The following is a 12,895-nucleotide window of genomic DNA, read 5'->3' on the forward strand; positions in this document are numbered from 1 at the left end:
AACCATATGTACTGGGGAGATGGAGAATCCCTGGGGTTCACAGTCCAGACAGCTTAGCTAACCTACTCAAGTCTGATGAGCCCTAGACCAAAGGAGGTGGTTGAAGTTTCTGAGGCTGTTCTCTGGCTCTATGTACATACACGCACAAGTGCACATGTATACACACACACACACACACACACACACACACACACAAGTCACAAGTGTGAAATGGATGCATCTAGAAGCTTGCTGATAACCTTCATGCAAGAAAGTCTGCTGAACTTGTCATTTTGTCTCATCTCTCAGGTTCTATATCACTAACAGCCTTGGTTTTGGTTTTTAACATCTAAGTCAAACTTTTGCCTGTGGACAACATGTGTCTCAAAACTAATAATGGTTGGCTTTATGCTTGGTCTTATGACTTGAAAATTCATAGTTCAATTTGTGGTTCTCCTTCAGCAATTATGAGTGTGCAGTGTGGGTATCTGTTTCCTGGCTTTCTCTGAAGCCTTTAATGCTGTTTCACATCCGAATGTGCTTAACACAAATTGCTTTATCCACCCATTTGAAGCTCATTTTATTACATTTTGAATTGTTTTGGGAACTAAGTGAAGTATTTCTTACCGATGGGTAACATTTATTGAGCATTGACCTTGTGCAGGTCCTGTTTGGGGTGGGGAGGGCTTGGTCAGCATAATTTTATTTACACCTCGTGTCAGTGCTGTGTGACCATGACATTGCCGTCTTCTATTCTGAAATAGAAGACACAAGCAGAGAGTGATGGAGCACAGTATCTAGGATAAGTCCTGCTCCAGAGCCAATGCTTTGAGTCACAACTTAAATACAGTAACAACGGTAGCCGTCTCTGTGACAGCGCACAGCCTGGCTGGCTCTAATTGCCCATTGTTATATAAAGCTGGTACAAAGTTTGTAGAGGTTTTCATTTCAACATGTCTCTTCCTTCTTTGAAATTCACATTGCTATTTTCAAAAAATTAGCTCTCCTTCCATTGGGATGGGAAAGACAAAGGGAGCCCCCAGATGAAATGGTATAATGGTATTCCGTAATGGAGAACTACGCAGATGGTTTCTCTTGGGAAACACACAGAATAAAGAACTCCCTGGAAGATTCTATATTCTTATTTTTAAGCATGTGTGTGCATGTGTGCAGACTTGCATGCATCTGTATGCACATGAGTGTCGAGGCTGGAGGTCAACCTCAGGCATTCTTCCTAGGAGCCCCGCCCACCATGTTTTCTGAGACAGGGTCTCTCACTGGCTTAGAACTCACAAAGTCAGGTATACTGTCTGTCTGCCTATCTCTAACTCTTCAGTGCTGGGATTATAATGGCTCTGGGTTCTGAGGATGAACTCAGGTCCTCTTGCTTACAAGTTATACATTTTACTGACTGGGCCACTGTCCCAGCCCAGATTCCATATTCTTTGCATATGACTCCTGCCACTATTTGCTGAGCCCACATGGGAACTTCAAATCTATAGATGTTTCTTTTGCCTTTGATTCTGCTGGATAGGCAACCTCTCCATTTTAAAGAAGGGATTGAGGCTTGGAACTAAGCAGCCGCAAGCCCAAAGATCTGCAAGAGTCAGAACCAGCGTTCAGAGTCTAACCCCTGGTCCCTCCTTTTTGGCCTGAGATGGGGATGATGCTGAGACAGATCAGACCTGCTTGTTACAAGATGCAGGATTAGGGAGCAGAGCATCCAAGTTCTTGACTGTCTGTGTCTTAGTAACGGGCGCCTTTCTCTCAATGGCCAAATTACAAACAGGCCTCTACTTGTCAGGTACTTGAAATGGTCACAGCACAAGGTGTCAACCTTGTGTGGTCTTTTTCCATCAGCCTTTGGAGGAAGGAGCCTTTCATTAGTAGGTCTAACTTAGGCCATAAAATCATCTAGCACACATAGTGAGACCAAGGTAGACCTTGGTCCAACTGCAAACTCAGAAATGCCCCACCATATTCCTTCTGTAGAGAATTCCAGGTGGGTGCTGGGCACTGTGGCACATACCTGTGAGCTAAACACTGGTTTATCACTTGAGAGGCAAACACAGGAGGATCATGACTTTGTAGTCATTCTTGGCTACACACTGAGACCCTATCGCAAAATAAGAGCTTTTTACAGAATGCTGGCTTTCCAAGTAGAAGTGTATTCTCTTGGCTCTAGGGATCAGCAGTCCAAAGTCAAGGTGCCAGTGGAGACATACATGTTCCTTCCAAGATCTCAAGTGGAGAATAGAATACTTCTGAGCTCTTCCAGCTTCTGATTCTGGGTTCCCTTGGCCCATAACTGCCTTTCTCTTATGTATCATTGTGTCCACATGGCCTTCTCCCACTAGGTATCTTTCCTTCTTATAAAGATGAGGCCATTTCACTTAAGGGGAATTATATACTCTATATATTTTTAGGTCAAGATCCTCAGCTAATAAGATCTTCAAAGACCCAGTTTATCTCCTGTTGATACTGTTCATCCAGCAAAAGTCACCAAAACCCACAGTGGATTCTTTTAGCACGTTTCCTGGTGGTTTCCAATGTCCGCACATGCAGGGAAGTATGTCCTTGGACATCTTGGGACATATGCCATATCCATTAGCGATGATTCCCAGGCTCCATCTGCAGATCCACTGGACAGAATAGGTTATATTCCACAGGGAAGCACAATGCATGTAAGTCTAGTGTTAAAGCTTGGGAGATAACCCCACCCTTGTGTAGCAATTGTGTCAGCTGGTTTTCTGTGCCTCTTTCTTGTAGTTGCTGGGGTGGTTCTCAAGTCTTGCCAGAACGCAATACACACATTTTCCCTGTCACTCCTCATGGATTCTGCACAGCCACCTGCTGAGTTTGCGGATCAGCGTGTCTGCCATACAGACAGGGAATGGCTGGTTATGTTATCTGCTCAGTACTGAGGCAGTGGACTTCAGAACTGAGGTAAACTCGTTCTAGGGGCTTTTCTTTGGACCATCGTGCTCTCCTTATCTCATTATCAAACAATTCTCAGAACCAAAATGAAAAGATAGCCAGGGAGGGGTAAATATCCCATTGACCATGCGTCAACATCAAACCACCGCTGGCTGATAGTCATTGATTTGATGTAGTTCATTTCTCTTAGACCTTTGCTGTATACGTTTGCAGCTCTTTATGTGTGCACCTATAAATAAACATTTTACTTCTCAGATGCTTTCTAACTATAAGCACGAGGTCAAGGCTTTAAATTACTGTCTGATAAGCTTTCGGATATAGGTGGTTTTACCTTCATCCTCTTGCACAGTTGGAAAAACCTCCATGTTCGTGCATTGTAGTTTACGCAAGCATTTCCTGCTGCTGGAGATTTTCCAGTTAGCCAAGGACTATTAGTTAGAGGTCTGTCTTAAACATCTTAATAAATCCTATGGCCCTCTGCAAGTCATCCTTTTGGGATGAAGGGCGAATAGAATTCCTCAGTCAAATATATTCATACGTTCTTGAAACTTTAATCTTCTGTGGTCAACTGACTGATTTTTTTTAATTCTCCTCCTTTCTGAGTGGCTTCTTGGTAGATGGTGGACTCAGGAATGAGATAGACTCAGTTTTACACTCTGCCTCTAGTTAACATATTTGTTATGTGCCTTTTGGCAAATTGAATAACAACTCTGAGCCCATTCCCCATATCTGTGAGTTTTTTGACTTGTGCTCCCATGGAAAATTAGATACTTTGATTTATGAGAGCTATTGGCACCAAATCCTGTACATTCTAGAATGTGACTAATTTATGTTCTTTCTTTCGTTTACATTTTCTGGATGTACAGATTCCTAGTCCTGGGATCTAACAAAGTCTTCATATCCCATCACTTTTACAATGTGACAGGGTACCCAGGACTTAGTTTGCCACACTTAAATGTTCTCTCTGCTAAAACTTAGCTGGGAGGTCTTGGCAAGTTAACTCACCTCTCCCACTCGTAAAGTGCTGATTGGGGCTGGAAAGGTGGCTTAGCCATGAAGAGCATGGCTTGCACTTGCAGAGGACCTAGTTCCAGCATCGACATCATGGCTCCCAACCACCTGTAACTCCAGTTCCACAGCATCTGATGCCCTTTCTTAGCCTCTGCAGCCACTTGTCACTCACATGGTGCACAGACACATAGTCAGGAACTCAAATAAAAACAAATACATCTGTTTAGGACAGGTTAGGGAGAAGGCCCAGCAATTAAAAGCAGTTGCTACTCTTGGAAAGGACCTGGGTTCAGTTGTTGGCACCCACATGATGGCTCACAACCATCCGTACCTCCAGTTCCAGGAGAGTAATGCCCTGTTCTGACCTCCACTGACACCAAGCATGTACACAGTACACATATATACATGCATCCGAGAACAATCATACACATAAAATAAATACATCTGAAAAGTTTTTTCTCTTAAACAAAAGTGCTCTTTAGCTTACTCCTTTCATAGGAATGTGAGCGGAAATTATTGGGATATTCAGGCAAGAAACGTGACATCCAGCAGGAAGTAACATTCCAGAAAAGTCTTAACAAGGAAAATGTTTCTTAGGTTCAGAACTCTGAGCTCTAATTCCAAGCATTGAAATTGATAACAAGGAACTCCCTATGACTGACCTTCCAAAGGTTCTAGTCCTTCTCCTACACCAGAACGTGAGCTCTGGTGAGGAGAAAGAGTGGTGTTTGAGTAGTGTGTCATCTCCAGAGGAAGCTCTATAACTGTCACCTCAGCCTGCTATAAATACACAAGAGGATCATGAATTCCTTCTGGTCAAATGGGGAAACCAAGGCTTTGAGAGACTCGCAAACCTGCGCAGTTTCCTAAAGCTTGGGACTAATCCCATTCCTCCAACCCAGAATCCTCAAGGTCCTTCATGTGAGAAGCCCACCAGTGGCTCAATGCAGGCACTTGCCATGGTCTGCAGTGGATGGATCTGGAAACATGCATTTATTCTGTACAACTTATCAGATGGAGAATTCTAGACTTCAGTTCCGTTCTTTGAAAAATCCAAACACTATCCTGTGGTATCACCACTCTTTGGATGCAATCAATTTGTGTGCATGAAGGCAGAGAGATCTATCTTGTCAGTCTTTTCCTGTGTCTGAGGCTGGGACCAGGAGTGCAGCCATCTTGTGACCTTGTTCCCACTATTTCCTCCTCTCCTTCCTTTCCCATTCCTTCTTCTCTGTCATCTCTCAGAGACTTACTTCCTATCTCCAGTCCACTTTATCCCTTTGTGTGTTTGCATTTTTCTTTCTACCTCCTTTTCTGATTTTCTCTGTCTTTGTCTGTCTGTTTTCCTATTTCTCTTAGCATCTGTTCCTTCACTTCCTCCTCTCTCAAATCCTTCCCACTTCTCTCCTTTTTTTTTTTTTTTTTTTTTTTTTTTTGTGGCCTTACAAATGTGCTCGATCTTCACAGTGAAAGTAAGCATTAGCCATGAGTCTTTTTGTTTCCAATTCACAGGGCATGTTCTTGGTAGAAATAATATGAATTAAACTGACAACAGCTAAAAGCACACAGGATGAAATTCGTTATTGATTAAAAGTCCATAGTTGACTGGAATCCTCTTGGCTGATTTTGTATTTCTGCACAATTTCGACTCTGGAGCACTGGACTTGGTGGAAATAATAACTACAGGAAAAATCCCAAGTGGCAGGAGTCATAAATTAGTTGGATTTGTTGTGCTCCAAATGTTGATCAATGAATCATATCTTCATGAAATTTACAGAGAATTTACTCCAGTGGAATCAGTTTCCGAAATACAAAAGGGAGTTGGGCAATTTAACTATGAAGATATTGATCTAGGAGTTAAATCAGCTTAATGGAATTTACTATAAAATTAATCAATGCCAGTGCAATTCTGATTTTAATGTTTGCATTCACAAACTTGGAGTAAAAACTGTGAGCCTGGGGCTAGAGAGATAACATGGTGATGGATGCTTGATGCTCTTCTAGAGGACAGGAGATCCGTTCCTAATACCCATGCTAAGTGGCTGCCTATGGCTCCAATTTTGGATCCAAAGCTCGATTCTGTCTTCAACAGGCACCCACATACACATGTGTGCACACAAGCACACCCTCCACTAAAGTAAATAGACGCTTTTGCTGTAAGTGTGAGCATAGAGTCTACAAGATGGCTTAGTGAGTAATGACACCTGCCTGGGTTTCATCCCCAGAACCCATGTTGAAAGGAGAGAACCCACTCATAGAAAGTTTACAATTATCTTCACATGGGTCCCATTACACGCGTGCATGTGCATGCACACACACACACACATGAACAGGTGCACATACACACAATTAATCAATTAATTAATCAGTTGATTAATTACTAGGTAGATAGATAAATAAATGTAAGAAAAATGTTTGGAAAATATTAGACTAAACTACTTTCTTGAAGTCAGCTATAGACCCCTGGTTGAGGTTGGATATAGGTCGACTGCTTCATTCCCAGTAAACATGCCCCAAAGTCTCCAGGCCTCACCTTCTCGGCCAACAGGCCTATATGTGATGCTTGCTCTCCTCCACACACCCTTCTCCTCTTTCCTTATACAATATTCACCTTTTGAATGCCCCAAGTGTCATCGGGATCTACAATTGCAAAACACCTTCATTTCCATTTTACCCATCCAACATCTGGCCCTGCAGGGGAAGGAGCCCTTGCCCATCTTATGTAAGGGAAAGCTCAAAGTCAGAGAGGTTCACTGATGAGGTCTCATCTCCAGAGCTGGTAAAGATGATGTGATGGTGTGTGCTATCCCACAGTTGTGTGTGCGTGTGTGTCTGCGCGGTGAGCACCACCACATACATCAGGCGATCTGACCCAGGAACATCTAGAGAGTTCCTATTTCTGCCCACCATCTTGTTGTAGGAACACTGGAATTGCAGGCATGAGCACTATGTCCAGATTTCACATCATTCCTGAGAGTTTGAACTTGGGCCCTCAAGTTTGCATAGCAAGTGTTTTGCCCACTGAGCTCTCCTCAGCCTGGACTCTTCTTTCTCCTAGCAAAGCTTTGATATTACTTAAAATAGTGCATTCAGTTATCATCAAAGAGACATTTCTGTTTTCATAACACTTGAGACTAGTCCTCCAAACACACACACACACACACACACACACACACACACACACACACACACACACACACACACACATTTTATTAATTCATCAGAACAAGCCACTGTCTTGTTAAAGGCTTTTTGAATGTTAATGAATGAATAATTAACTTTAACTATATAATTAGCCTTTAAATGTGCTGAGACCCCCCCCAGAGAGCATCTGAAAACATGCATAAGATGATGAGCTAAAACCGGAAGCTTTTGATTAGGAAATATCAGGCTGCCTGGCAACAGAAGTCCCATTCCTGGAAAGGACTCATGCCTCATCAATGATGGGGTACAGTCTTTAGTGGAACAGAGGGAATCGGATTATCTAACAAATGCTTTGGGGCCAGTAGCAGCCTTTCAAGGGCACTGTATAGATGTAAGCAAGCTGGAGCCCCAGAAGTGATGAGGTCAGATCTACATGCCTGTGAAGGCTTTCAAGGCTGTCAAAGTCCCAGCAGGAAATTAACAGGTTCAAGTCACTCAAGACTCTAATGAGACCCTCCTTCCTTGGGCTGCCTTGCATATTTGCCGTTCTGATTTCCCCCTCTTCTTCTGGATTACCGTCATTTCTAATCGGTTTCTCAAGGAGAGAGCATCTACCCAGATTCTATGCTGCTGCTGCTGCTGCTGCTGCTGGTGGTGGTGATGGTGGTGATGGTGGTGGAGTGTGTGTGTGTGTGTGTGTGTGTGTGTGTGTGTGTGTGTTGTGTGGGGTTCTAGCCTCCTCACTGAGAAGCAAGAGTGTCAATTCATCTGCCACAAAAGGGACAGAGCTTCCAAAACAGGTGATATTGGCCTCAGAGTGCCAGAAAGGATTCTGTCCCCACCAAAGGCAGACTCTGGCCTCTGAGCCTCCTTCTGCCTAGTGGAAGAAGCATTTAGTTGGGAAGGTGAAAGGCTGATTTCATCTTGTAGATGGAAAGCATCAGTAACCAGGCTCCCTCACCTGTGAGTCCTGTCCTTTCACATGGATGCTTGGATCTGAAGGATGAAGCCACCCCCACTCCCACCCCCACCCCGGCCCTTGCTCTGTGCTGCTCAGAGCTCAGCATGGCCAGTCTCCCTTCAGTACCATCAATCTTGTCTCCAACAGTCAGAGTTCAGAGCCCTCAAATACTTCTGGCCAAATCAGACTCCTTTTGGTGATCAACCTTGGTTTCCAGCGAAAGCCTGTGCCCCTCAGCAACCACCTACCAAACAGATAAAAGTGTATATTAACTCCAGGAAGAGTGTCCAATGCAGTTAACCTCAGACCTTCATGCTAGGTGTCTGCTGAGGAAGACAGAAGTAACATCACTCGCCAGACATCTTTAAACCCTTACCCTCTGCCCTGTTCTTGCTTTTCCTTTTGTATCTGGCTCTGTTTACAGTGTTAGCTCTTCATCTAAATCTCCTGAATAGGACAACAGAAGCACACCTTTCTAGTCTTTAAGTCCTAGACCTCTGTGGCCTCTTTCTCAGTTCCGCTTTGCACACTGAGAATCAGGAGAATGGCTTCCAATCAAGTTCATGCTCACTGCCTCAGCTTCCCCAGGCAGACAATCAGCAGCACACACAGAGAGTGAGTGGGCTCGTCCTAGCACACCTAGATCCTGGCTGCTGCAGCCCTTCGAAAAATATCTGTTTAAACACAGGCAGAGAAATAATGTGGGGAAAATAGAAGGCAGTGCAGGCAAAGTATTTAGAACTGGACTTCTTACAGAGGGTGCATAAAAGTTTTGGGGCCTTTGGCCATAAACTGAACTCAACTGAACGCGTTTATGCATTTTAAGCATTTGCTGTAAGACAGTCATTGCACGCGCCTCGCTTATGTAACATTACTTAGTTCCCAACAGCCCTCTGAGGGCAGATTCTGTCAGCTCCTCATTGCAGAGAGAAAAAGACCAACCCGACCCATAAGAAAACAAAACCTGAGCCTCGGAAACACAGCTGCAGAGTCCAAAGCCTCTAGCTTACAAAGATCTCTTCCCAGCACATAAGCAATTTAATTTCTTTCCTTTTGACCAACACCACTGTTTTCAATGGGAAACAGGTAAAGAGTAAAACTTTTTGGTATGTTAGCAAGGAAAAGAACTCAGAGTCTGGTGACCGCAGCCTTCCCCTTGCTTATGACAGGATACCTGGTGAATGTTATCTGTCACTGCACCTCTCAGTCACATTCAGCCATTTTTACAAGTACTCTATCGGTGCCGTTCAATGAAATTATAAATTCACTTCCTTGGCTGTCTGCATTAACTATGGTTCAAAGGCCACCACCCACAGAAGACTGCAGAAGCAGCATTCGCAGTGCTGCGGCAAGCTATAGATAGTGCCGTTGTAGAGAGTTCTAGGGTGCAGGATCTGGAATACCACCATTGCACCCAAGACTACCTTAGGTTTCCAGAAGCCTGTATGCCTGCAGACAAAATAGGAAACACAACAGGAGTGACGTTGTGTCTCCTGGGTAACCGTGACGTCTCAAGTCTCAGTGCAATTGCTGCATGCCAAGTGCAGTGTGCAAGCAATGGCCCTGGCTTGTTTTTGTTTGCTGTATTTGAGAATGGGTATGGTATCTGTCTACAGTGTATGTGCATGGTATTTGCACGTGTATGTGCATGTGTTGTGTGTGTACAGGGATGTGCACTAGTCAGAGAAGGACATTCATGTGTCCTGCTTTACTGCTTCCACTGTATTCCCTCGAGACAGCATGTTCCTCTGAGCCTGCACTACACAGGCAGCCAACAGGCCCCAGTGATCCCCCTGTCTCTTCCCTCCACAGTGCTTGGGTTATATGTACATGCATGGACATACCTGTTTTGTTTTGTTTTGTTTTGTTTTGTTTTTTGGTTCTTTTTTTCGGAGCTGGGGACCGAACCCAGGGCCTTGCGCTTCCTAGGTAAGCGCTCTACCACTGAGCTAAATCCCCAGCCCCTTGTTTTGTTTTTTAATGTGGTATGGGGATTTGAACTTTGGTCCTTATGTTTGTATGGAAAGTGTCTTCCCCACTGAGCCATGGATATTTTTTTTGAACAGGCGTGTATCTGTGTCCATTTGTACCTAGACCCCTGTGCTCTGGAATCACTGGTGTGTGTGTGAGAGAGAAATCTACTTCGCGCAGCCTCAGTTTCATACATTAAGGCTACTTGTGATCTGATGTGGCCCCAGGAACACAGAGGGTTGGTCCAGGAAGAACAGGTTCCATCTGTGAACCGCTACAGCTGCAGCTCTGAGGATATGCTCACCTGGCCACTGCCACCAGTGCGGGAGTGCTTTTGCATGTCTCCGCCATGGAATGCCTTGCCTTTTCCCTTTTTGTTCTTCTGGCTGTTGTTCAGCCAAACATTCGTCATGAAATATGGTACCAACTTGCAGAACTCTGGGCAATACCAATGTCCGATACCCTCACAATACAAACTGAAGCTGCTGCTGGACAACTACGTGATGGTCAGGCTCACCTTTCACTTTGCAGCCCAACAGTGTGCTAGAGGGGGCTGGGGTGCAGTAAGAATTCAGATGCCAGGATAGCACTAGATGGGCTGAAGGCCAGACTAGTCTGCATACATGGAAGTCTGTACATCTGTGTGCTTATGTTTATTTCTGGAGGAACTGAGAGAGTTTGCTTTATAAAACCAAGGTTCACAGCATCTCCATGGCAACTGCGGTATGTGAAGTATTGACATTGTACGTACCTCGCCTTCATCAAAGAGAAGAAGTGCCACAGCAACAGTACCCCATGTCAGATTCCCCTTTGACAGCCACAGGAGGTGACTCTTGGCTTACAGAATCCTAGAATGTCTCAGAATCTCAGTAGAACTTCATAGCCCCCTCACTTCACAGCCGAGGAGCCTGCTGTTCAAAAAGGAAGAAGTGGCTTTCCTGAGGCCATGTCTTCATCCAAGCCAACCTAGGAGTCAAATATGTCCTATCTACTACTCCAGGGCTCTGACACTGTACTAGGAATGGCTTTAAACCTTTTATTTCTTCCTTTATTTTCATTCACTCTTTCATTATACTCAGTTTAATTGTATCCCCCATTATCATCTCTTATCTCCTTCCCTCTCCTACTGAAGCCCTCTTCTTTCCAGAAAATCCCCCTCCTGTGTTTATGCCCTTTTCTGTGACCCATTGCATTTGATTGGGGCTGCTTGCATGAGCATGAGGTGGGGTAATTTACTTGACCAAGGACAACTTGCCATCGACTATAACTGCTGAGGAATATAAATCTCACCCCTACCAATCCTTCCATGATGAATGTGGACAGGCCAATCTTACGGGAGGGTTTTATGAGAAGCCACCACTGCTGGGTTCATGAGATCTTTTCTAGCTTTTCACCACTATCCCTACTGTTCCAGTGTAGATGGCCTTCCAGAAAGGCTATGCCCACTGTTCTAGGCAGCTCTGGTTTGCCATTACCACTGGCTACACCCAGCTTCCTGCTGCTGCTACTTGGGTGCTCTGATCATTTTTGAGCTTGGTTGGAGATGACTATCTAATGTTTGGCATAAAAGTTTCGATGTTAGCTAAGCCCTGTAGTTTAACCTCACCTGTAATGGTTACAAAAACAAAATAAAACAGGGGTGGGGCATGGAAAGGATGAACACACCCATGAAGCTTGCAAGGTGCTCCACAGGGAAGAGTTGTTCTCCCACGGGAAGTCCTCCAGCAGCTGCTTCTGGCAGAACACAGGCTCCACCTCGTCTCCTGCCACTTTGATTTTCTTTGCACCAGTGTTTTATATCTCCTTGTTAGAGAAAGGCAATGAAGTGAAGATGGTGTCAGGAGGCCGAGTGATCTCTGGTCCAGTTTTCATGCCTGTTATAGAGTGGACACGTTTATCCCTGTCCTTCAGGGGTAACAGTTTTGGCCTTTAGATAACCTCAGAGTTTTGAAATTATGTTTATACTCACTAGTACGGCTCTAGGCAATGACTGGGTTCAGCCACATCATTCACAAGGTGCCATGATACTTGCCATCGGGAAACGGTGGCTGTGGGGTGTCACACAGGACTGCTGAAGTGATTAATCCCAAAGATGTGACCATAGGTCAAAAAAAATCTCAGAGCACCTCAAAGCATAGATGCAATATTGAAGTAAAAGTCAACTTATCAGAAAAGGAGAAATCACTTTTTTTATTGATATGAAGATTTGATTGGTATGGGCGAAATGAGAAAAGAAAGCAATCGGTGAAGTGATTGGGTACGATCCATTTGTGGGATGAAATAAAGGCGGGTACTGTACAGCGGATGAGCAACCACACCTTATGAAGATGTTTCACGAGCTCGCTTGTGCGCTAGTGTCTGATTCTGAGGGAACTCTGTGGTTTCTTGAGGAGACCCTAATGAAGCAGCCTGATCTTACTCACAGAAACAACAGAAATTTGCTGCCCTAGGATTAAGGAGGTTCAGAGTCTGCCATCAGTGCTTTGCTAACTCTGAGAGTGGGAAAGAAAGGTTTCCCTTGGGGGTCTCATTGTTCACAAGCTCTTAGCTACTAATTCAACTGTTCACATAACACATATCTCCCATATAGGTGAGTGGTGTCTTCTCTCTCTCTCTCTCTCTCTCTCTCTCTCTCTCTCTCTCTCTCTCTCTCTCTGTGTGTGTGTGTGTATGTGTGTGTGCATACAAGCCTCAGAAGACTATCCATCAATATGCTCATAGAGGTCACATCATAGTTACAGATTGTGGGCTATAGAATTTATGACACTTATTTAATCACATAATTTGAATTCCAATCATGTTTTAATACCTTTCTATATTATTTGAGTTTTAAAATGTTACTATGTAATGATTTTGTAACATGAACAGCAAATGCATTTATGTAAGTCTTTA

At 44.2% G+C, this 12,895-nt stretch overlaps 1 protein-coding gene across 1 annotated transcript in view; it reads left to right on the forward strand.

The window, feature by feature from the left end:
* Grin2a (glutamate ionotropic receptor NMDA type subunit 2A) overlaps positions 1-12,895 on the forward strand; it is a 422,244-nt gene that overhangs the window by 362,235 nt on the left and 47,114 nt on the right.

The sequence above is a fragment of the Rattus norvegicus genome, chromosome 10 (genome assembly GCF_021556685.1).
Source record: "Rattus norvegicus strain SHRSP/BbbUtx chromosome 10, alternate assembly SHRSP_T2T, whole genome shotgun sequence".
Lineage (NCBI taxonomy): Eukaryota > Metazoa > Chordata > Mammalia > Rodentia > Muridae > Rattus > Rattus norvegicus.